Source organism: Zingiber officinale, chromosome 4B, assembly GCF_018446385.1.
Source record: "Zingiber officinale cultivar Zhangliang chromosome 4B, Zo_v1.1, whole genome shotgun sequence".
Lineage (NCBI taxonomy): Eukaryota > Viridiplantae > Streptophyta > Magnoliopsida > Zingiberales > Zingiberaceae > Zingiber > Zingiber officinale.
The window spans coordinates 50861932-50869953 of NC_055993.1; the positions used below are offsets into that span (position 1 = coordinate 50861932).

The 8022-nt window shown below is 43.0% G+C and overlaps 1 non-coding gene across 1 annotated transcript; it reads right to left on the bottom strand.

The window, feature by feature from the left end:
• Window positions 1–5301: 5301 nt before the first annotated feature.
• LOC121978848 lies at window positions 5302–5407 on the bottom strand. Its single transcript, XR_006111187.1, has one exon. It is a non-coding gene; the product is annotated as a small nucleolar RNA R71 (small nucleolar RNA).
• Window positions 5408–8022: the final 2615 nt, after the last annotated feature.

The window sequence follows — 8022 nt, forward strand, 5'->3', positions numbered from 1 at the left end:
TTGAAATATATCTACTATTCAAGTTTAAGTGAAATGAAGGTAAGATCCTTAAGGTTAGGTCAAAACTCAAATCTATATCCTTACAATACTTAGTTCACTTCATACTACTAAAGATAGAGAAAAGAGATACACTAAACATACTAGAACTATCTCCACAACAACATGAATGAAGAAATGAATGTGCTAACCATTTTGTTATTAGACAAGTCAACAGTAATGTGAGGATTGATATTCTCAACATGCCACAAAATAATTTTAAAAAGACAGTTGATCCTATCTGAAGGCGATGAGATGGCACACTAGCTCTGGCGATTGAGGGATGGCAAGCTTCATAAGATCTGAAGGAACTCCTTGGTGACCCTGCACATACACTCAGACGATCCAACAAAGCATTAGTGACCAAGGACCGAAGTGGGAATCCCTGGCTTGGTCCTCCAATTCTCAAGTTAGTTCCTCGCTTGAATGTGGGAGAAGAAGAAAAACAGTAACAGAAAAATGGCAGGAAGTATAGTTTCAGATGCAAATGCTTGTGTTTGTGTACCTTGTCAATGGAGAATATTCCCCTATTTACACCACCTCACATAACCTCCATGATCGTGAGGTGGTCTCTGATTTGTTAGAGTTTTTTAGAAGATGAGAAAAGTACAACCTGAACTTCATGTAATAATTCTTTGAGGAATCTTTTTTCTACCCCAGATGTATCCTCTTTGTCGCTTATGACTTGAATCCTTGATATGATGGCATATGCAAAAGAGTATATCATTGTAATCGCTTAAAGAACAAAGAAGCTTTGAGAGAATATTTCCCGACAGATTTGTCAGACTGTCATAAAGTTGTTGACTGCTTGTCTATTTAGATATATACCGGCTGATTATTAAGCCTAAATATATACCGGTTGATCATTAAGCTCGTCGTAACTTGAGAATACCCCCTTCTTCTTCTGTTGAATATATCTTGGTCAGTCATGCATTAAGAGTACCTTCTGTTAAATATATCTCAGTCGATCATGCATTACGTGTGTCTTCTGTTGAATATATCTCGGCTAGTCATGTATTAGGAATACCTTCTGCTAAATATATCTCGGTCGGTTATGCATTAAGAGTACCTTATGTTGAATATATATCGACTTGTCATGCATTAAGAATACCTTCTGCTGAATATATCTCGACCGATCTTTGCCTGCTTGAGTATATATAAAGAACATTATGTTTAATTGGCCCTTATCTTGTCGATCATATTTTAGAGTCCTGCCGAGTTAAGCCTCTTTAACTCCGACTGACCTTTTCTGACTAAACGAATACATTAGACCTAACATCTTGTGTTCAGTCAGTTTTTATCCGACCTTCATATGATACGGACTTGATAGGTTAGGTCTAGTCGGACTTATGCCCACCCGAGTACATACATAGAACCTTATATTCAATCAACCTTTACACGACTATTCATATATTGAAGGTTCGAAAAGGATACAAGCCTTTAAGCTCGTCCAAATTTATATACATTCGAGCATATGCATGGAAGCCTTCATTCAGTCAACCTAATCATATGTCATAGACTAAATAAGGCTAAATGCCTTTAGGCCTAGCCAGATTTATATCTGTTCGGGCATATGCATGGAAGTCTTCATTCGGTTGACTTGATCATATATCATAGACTAAATAAGGCTAAATACCTTTAGTCCTAGCTGGATTTATGTTCATCCAGATATATGCATGGAAGCCTTCATTCGGTCAGCCTGGGCATATACAGAGAAACTTATATTCAATTGGTCTTCGCCTGGCCAATCGTATGCTATATCTTAGATAAGGCTAAGTATCTTGACACCCGGTTGGTCCTTCCCCTCCTGGTATATACATAACCTTATGCTCGACCGGGTCTAGGCGCCCCTCTTCTTGGCTTTAACTGCCACGTCACTCAAAATACTCGCTCATTATAAACCTTATGCTCGCTCGGCCAGGTTTAAGTTCTATTTGGGCCACAGGCTCAGCGTCAGAGACTCCTGAGTCGCTCGGCCTAGTTTGAGTTATATTTGGGACACGGTCTCAGTGTAAAAGGCCCCTTAGCCGCTCGGTCTAGTTTGAGTTATATTTGAGCTACAGACTCAGTGTTAGAGACTCCCGTGCTACCCATTAGGGGTCGAGCGGTCTTCACTGGTCTTGGACCAGCTTATCGGATCCCTTATCTCCCCCACTCGGGGTCAAGCGATCTCACTGGTCTTGGGCCAGCTTATTGGACTTCTTATCTCTCCCGTTCAGGGTCGAGTGGCCTTTACTATTGGTCCCTTTGGAGGCCGGCAAGAGGGGAGGGGTGAATTGCACTACAAAAATAAACACAAACCTTTCTCAGATTTTCAACTTAATAACAGACACTTGTAATAAAAGAAACAGAGACTAAATAAAGAAATCAGACACAAGAGATTTACTTAGTTTGCAATCAGAGGATTGCTAATTCAAGATGAATACGGTGCACTATATGATGATCATCTTCGGGTGGAGTAGCCTCTTTACAACATTGAGAGTACAGACAGAAAAGTAAAGCACTAAGAAACTGATTACAAGTGAGTTGAATGATTAATGCTATATTTATAGCACTGGTCGGGGCACCCTGAAGGGTCCCGGGCACCCTGGGGGATAAAATGTAATCCCCCAACGTTCAGATCGAGTCAAAACTCGATCTGGTCAAAATCCACTTCCGAGCGCCCGGAATGGTTCCGAGTGCCCGGACCACTTAAGTCAACCCAGTTGACTTTTTGTGGTCCGGTTCAGCTCGTATCGGTCCGAGTCTTGTGTTCCGACTCTGCTAGCTTGGGTGATCTTGGCCATCCGGAATAGGGCTCACCTGAACCCAGGTTCCGGCCTTCTCATCGAGCAGCCTTCCTCCCCGGTTTCTTGTCCCTCGAACGTCGCGTACGTTCTTCTCGCCCACCGGTGTACTCTTCACCGGTCACCTCGTCCCTCGGTTGCACCGAGCCCGTCGGCTCTCTCCCGTGCTGTCCTTCTCGTTAGTCGCGCCTTTCGCTCGACTTCCTGTGCTCCTAAGCTCCTACACACTTAAACACAAGGGTTAAAACAAATAGGACCTAGCTTAACTTGTTTAATCACATCAAAACTCCTTGGGGTTCCAACATTTACTAGTCTTGGAGCAAGCTTATTGGATTCTTTATCTCCCCCGTTCGGGGTCGAGTGGTCTTCACTGGTCTTAGACCAGCTTAACGAATTCCTTATCTCCCCCGTTCATAGTCGAGCTGTCTTCATTGGTCTTATACTAGTTTATCGGATCCCTTATCTCCCCGTTCATGGTCGAGCAGTTACCACTGATCTCAGACCATCTTGTTGAGTTATATATCTCCCCCGTTCAGGGTTGAGTTGTCTCCATGGGTCTCGGACCAGAGTATCTCATGGGGTCTACTCCCGCTCGGCTCACAACTTTCGCTTTCGCGTGCCTTCAATTTCATGGGCTGAGCTCCCATTCAGAGCCGCTCGACTCATGACTTTCGATTTCATATGCCTTCAATTTCACAGGTTATGCTCTCATTCAGTTCTTGGGTTCTACGCCCACTTGGCTCATGACTTTTGCTTCTATGCTCCTTTGATCTGATGGGCTATGTGCTCGTTCAATTCGTGGGATCCATATGTGCTCGACAGTGGGTCAATCATTTGCACTACATCGTCTCCACATTCGTTCGGTCGCCTAATCAGCAGTTGCCCAATCGTTCATTTGACATTCGTATGCTCGACATCACTCGAAATTCACTCAATCGCCTGCTTGGCATTCGCTCGGTACTTGTTTTTCTCACCACTCTACACTGCTACCATTCCTCACGCGATACCACTATTATCTCAACTGTTTACGTGGCATTATATGATGGGTTTAGCGATTTGACTCTACTATCAGGAGCAATTTAGCCTTTACGATAGACTATCTAGTCAGTCGGACTAGCGTCTCCTTTTACTAGACTTGAAGGGGAGGCTTGTGATGCGGATGTATTGAGGGGGTCCAAGGTAATTAGAAAAAAGGATGAGCGTATTTTAGTCATTCTATTATTTAAGACTTTAAGTGGGGGAAAGGAGGCACTGCAGATGGAAGACTTCTTCTTCGTCCTTCTACTACCACAAGGGTGGAAGGTGGGTGGCCGCCCATGCCGCCTCCGGCGTCATTCCCTACGGTCGTCGCCCCTCACAGGGCTAGCTCGTCCTACCTTCTCTAGGCTTACGCTCACTTTTGTCGCCTCACTGCCTCCCATCTCATCGTCTCCTCCTCAGCCAAGGAGGCTGCCGCTAAGCGGCCCCTCTTCTCCCTCTCCTTGCACTGTAGCCTCATTCATCGGCCATCGCCATGCCCCTCGATGCCTCTTTCGACTCCTCACGCCACTACTGCCATACAAACCCATGCGAGGATGCCTCCACTTGTTTTCTCTCTCTCTCATCTGCAACCTGGTTGCAGCCAGTTGGTGCTCGTCGTCTCTTTCATTGCTCACTAGATGCTTCACCATCTCCTCCCTACATACGTGCAACCACTTCCACTATCAGATAGACCTTCGGACGCCAACACCGAACTAGGTCGTCACCTCCCCCTCTCTATGTGCCAGTAGCACATGCTCCACTTCCCTTTATCTCTAAGTTCATCGGCACTCCAACAACCACCCTTCAATAGTTGTCGTCGGCTACTCTCGACCCGTTCCGATGCTGGGGGCATCACTGTCGCACTCTACATTCGTTATCATCGCGTTATAGCTGGTTGCTATCTTCGGCCATAGTCGGTCGCTACATTGCCGCCTCAGCCGGACACTACCTGCGTTTCTCCGTTCGTCGCTGGTACGACCGAGCACGCTAGCGCAAGATCAGTCTTGAGCCACAACTGTCCCCCATCATCATAGGCGGCCTCCGATTTGTGCTATTGTACATTTCTGACGCCGATTCGATATTCGATCCACCTGACCTGAGTATTCGACACTGATCTAGCCTTCGAGCCACCGCTATGTTCCGGCCATCAAGCCGCTATTTCGTTCTCTCCATGTTGTTGTTGTGTTTTGACCTACGCCATTGTTACTATCCGGCTCTGTATCATTGTCATATCTCGACCTACGTGTCGATATCATATCTCGGTCTATATGTCGATGTCATGTTTTGGATCTGTGCCATCTTCTGGATCCATAAGCTGTCAGACTTCTGTTATTTGGATTTTCTCTCAGAGACAAAGCAAAAACATGATTGAATTCCCTACCAGCAAATAACATAGTCTCATGGGAACAATGTGAACATATATTTTTGAAAAAGTTCTTCTCTCCAAACAAAATAGCTCACATGATGAATTTGATTGCTAGCTTCTAACATAATGCGACTAAATCTTTGTATGAAGCTTGGGATAGGTTTAAAGGGATGTTCAGGCTATGTCCCCATCATGGTTTAGAGAAGTGGCTTTGGATACATACTTTTTATAATGACATCAACTATCAAACTAAGGTTCTTTGGACTCCGCAGCAGGTGGAGCACTGACAAACAAAGGATTAGATGAAGCCAAAGAGATTATCGAAAATATAACACCAAACCATCATCAATGGGCTTCGGAGAGAAATGGGAATCTAGTTAAAGCAGTTGGAAAGTATGAGGTTGATGCAATAAGTTTAATCTCTATAAATCTTGATGCCCTCACAAAGAAGTTTGATACCATGAAAGTTAATCCAATGAATGCTCTTTCTACTACTTGTGAATAATGCAGAAGTTTTGAACATAACATGGAAAGTTGCCCACTTGGAGCCATCACTGTGCAATTGACCTAGATTAAACAAGTCAATGCCATAAGTAACTTCCAACAAAGAAAAATAATCTGTATTTCGACACCTACAATCCTAAATGAAGGAATTACCCTAACTTCTCATATAGAAGCAACCAAGAGCAAGGGCAACCAACGCGATATCAACAAGGTAATCAACCATCAAGAATAGAGAAACTCCTTGAGGAGATACTTGCAAATCAAGGAGAAATGAAGAATGATATCAAGCAACTGAATGCAAGGATGGGCAATACTGAAAAGCACTTGAAAATGCTTGATACTCAAATTGCACAAGTTGCAAGTTCATCCTCAAGGATACTCGAAAACTTTCCAAGAAAGCCAGAACAAAATTCAGTGGAACATTGTAACAGAATCGAGTAAAGAAGCGGACAGATCTTGGTAAGGCCCCAAGTGACTGCTAAGGATAAAGGGATAGAATATAATGAAAAATCGTCTTCTTCTAGTTCTTCTGATGGGGTTGTTCGAAAGGAAGAGGAGATTATTACACTGGTTAAAGGGCATCCATCGAAAAGAAATGTGCCACTGATCCCTTTCCCTCAAAGGATCCCAAAAGCATTGAAAGACGTTGAATTTGATAAGTTTTTAGAAAAGATCAAGGAGATATACATTGACATCCCTCTCTTGGATGTCTTGCAATAGATGCCAAAGTTTATAAAGTTCATGAAGGAGATCATCTCTAACAAAAGAAAAAAAAGAGAAAGATTTGAGACTATTGCCTTGATAGAAGAATGTAGCACTTTGATCTTGGATACACTTCCTCTAAAGTTTAAAGACCTAGGAAGTTTCTCTATACCATGTAAAATTGGTACCACTGTTATTGGTAGAGATTTCTGTGACCTTGGTGCTAGAGTGAGTCTTATTTCATAATCCATGTGCATGAGGTTAGGATTTAATAATCTCATATTAACTACTATGGTGCTATAATTAATTGACAGTACCTATAGATATCCTATGAGCATAATAGAAGATGTGTTAGTGGAAGTAGGGGGTCTCACTTTCCCTATAGACTTCATGGCCTTGGACATGGAGGAGGGGACTTGAAGTTTCCACTAATTATTGAAAGACCTTTCCTTGCCATAGCAGACACAGTAATTGATGTAAAGGATGATAAGTTATCTTTAGGTATTGCTAAGGACAAATTAGAATTTGTTTTTTCCAAGAGATCTTCTGAAGTTTTAGCAGCGAAGAGTCTAGATGAAAAAGTTCACCATCACTTGTTAGAGAGATTGCCAGATGAAGCACTAGATCTAGGGGGGAAAAGAAAAACAACCCAACTCCCAAAATGAGAAATATATCATTCTAGCATGGGACCAAATGAAGGAGAGGTCAAATACATTTTGTTTTGATTAAGGGGAGCATTGCCCCTTCAAGGCAAGAGCCCCTAGTTGAGCCAATTGGGGTCGAGATCATGACCTTAAATAAACACTTCTTGGGAAGCAATCCAAGAGTTCTTTTAGTCATATTATTCTATTTTATTTATTTTTTATTATATGAGATTTTAATTCATGTTATTCTTCTATATTTTTGGAATTTTTGCTCTCCATAAGCTGGTCACAAGCTTTTACGTGGCATGGAAACTCCAGAGGAGAAGAAATACGAGGAAAACTATATCGGGAGTGAAAAGAAGCAATATTGCAGACCTCGTGGTGCCTCCTGAAAAAAATATGGGTCGTGTCATTCGATACAATCGTGTGAGGCACCACCAAACCATACATGACATGGTTGCGACAATTGACACGACTGTGTTGGTCATCGCCAAAGAATACATGGGCAGGCTGTGTCATTTGACATGACCGCGTCGGTCCAGAGTCGAGGGATATATACCCTCACACGACCGCCTCGCCTTACAGCACGGGCGTGTGACATAATTCCTCTTCTTCTTTCTCTCTTACATAACTTCTTCTCCTCCACCTCTTTCCCTAACCCTCTTGTCCTATAGATCTAGAAATCTTTGAGATATTCTCTTCTTTCTCTTCCAATTCTCAAGCTTTCTCCACCTACGACTCATTCTAGATCTAGATCTAGACCTCCACACACTCTTCCAAGAACAACACTCTCCTCTAGACTCAAGGCATCATATATGGAATCGTGAAAAGATTGAAGAAGGGAGGTGGATTTGGAGACAGAAACGGAAACGATGATCGTGGTAAGGGCAAGGAAAAGAAATCTGACAAAGGTAAGGGGAGGGCTACATCCAAAGACAAAGAGAAGCAAGAGGCACACACCGAA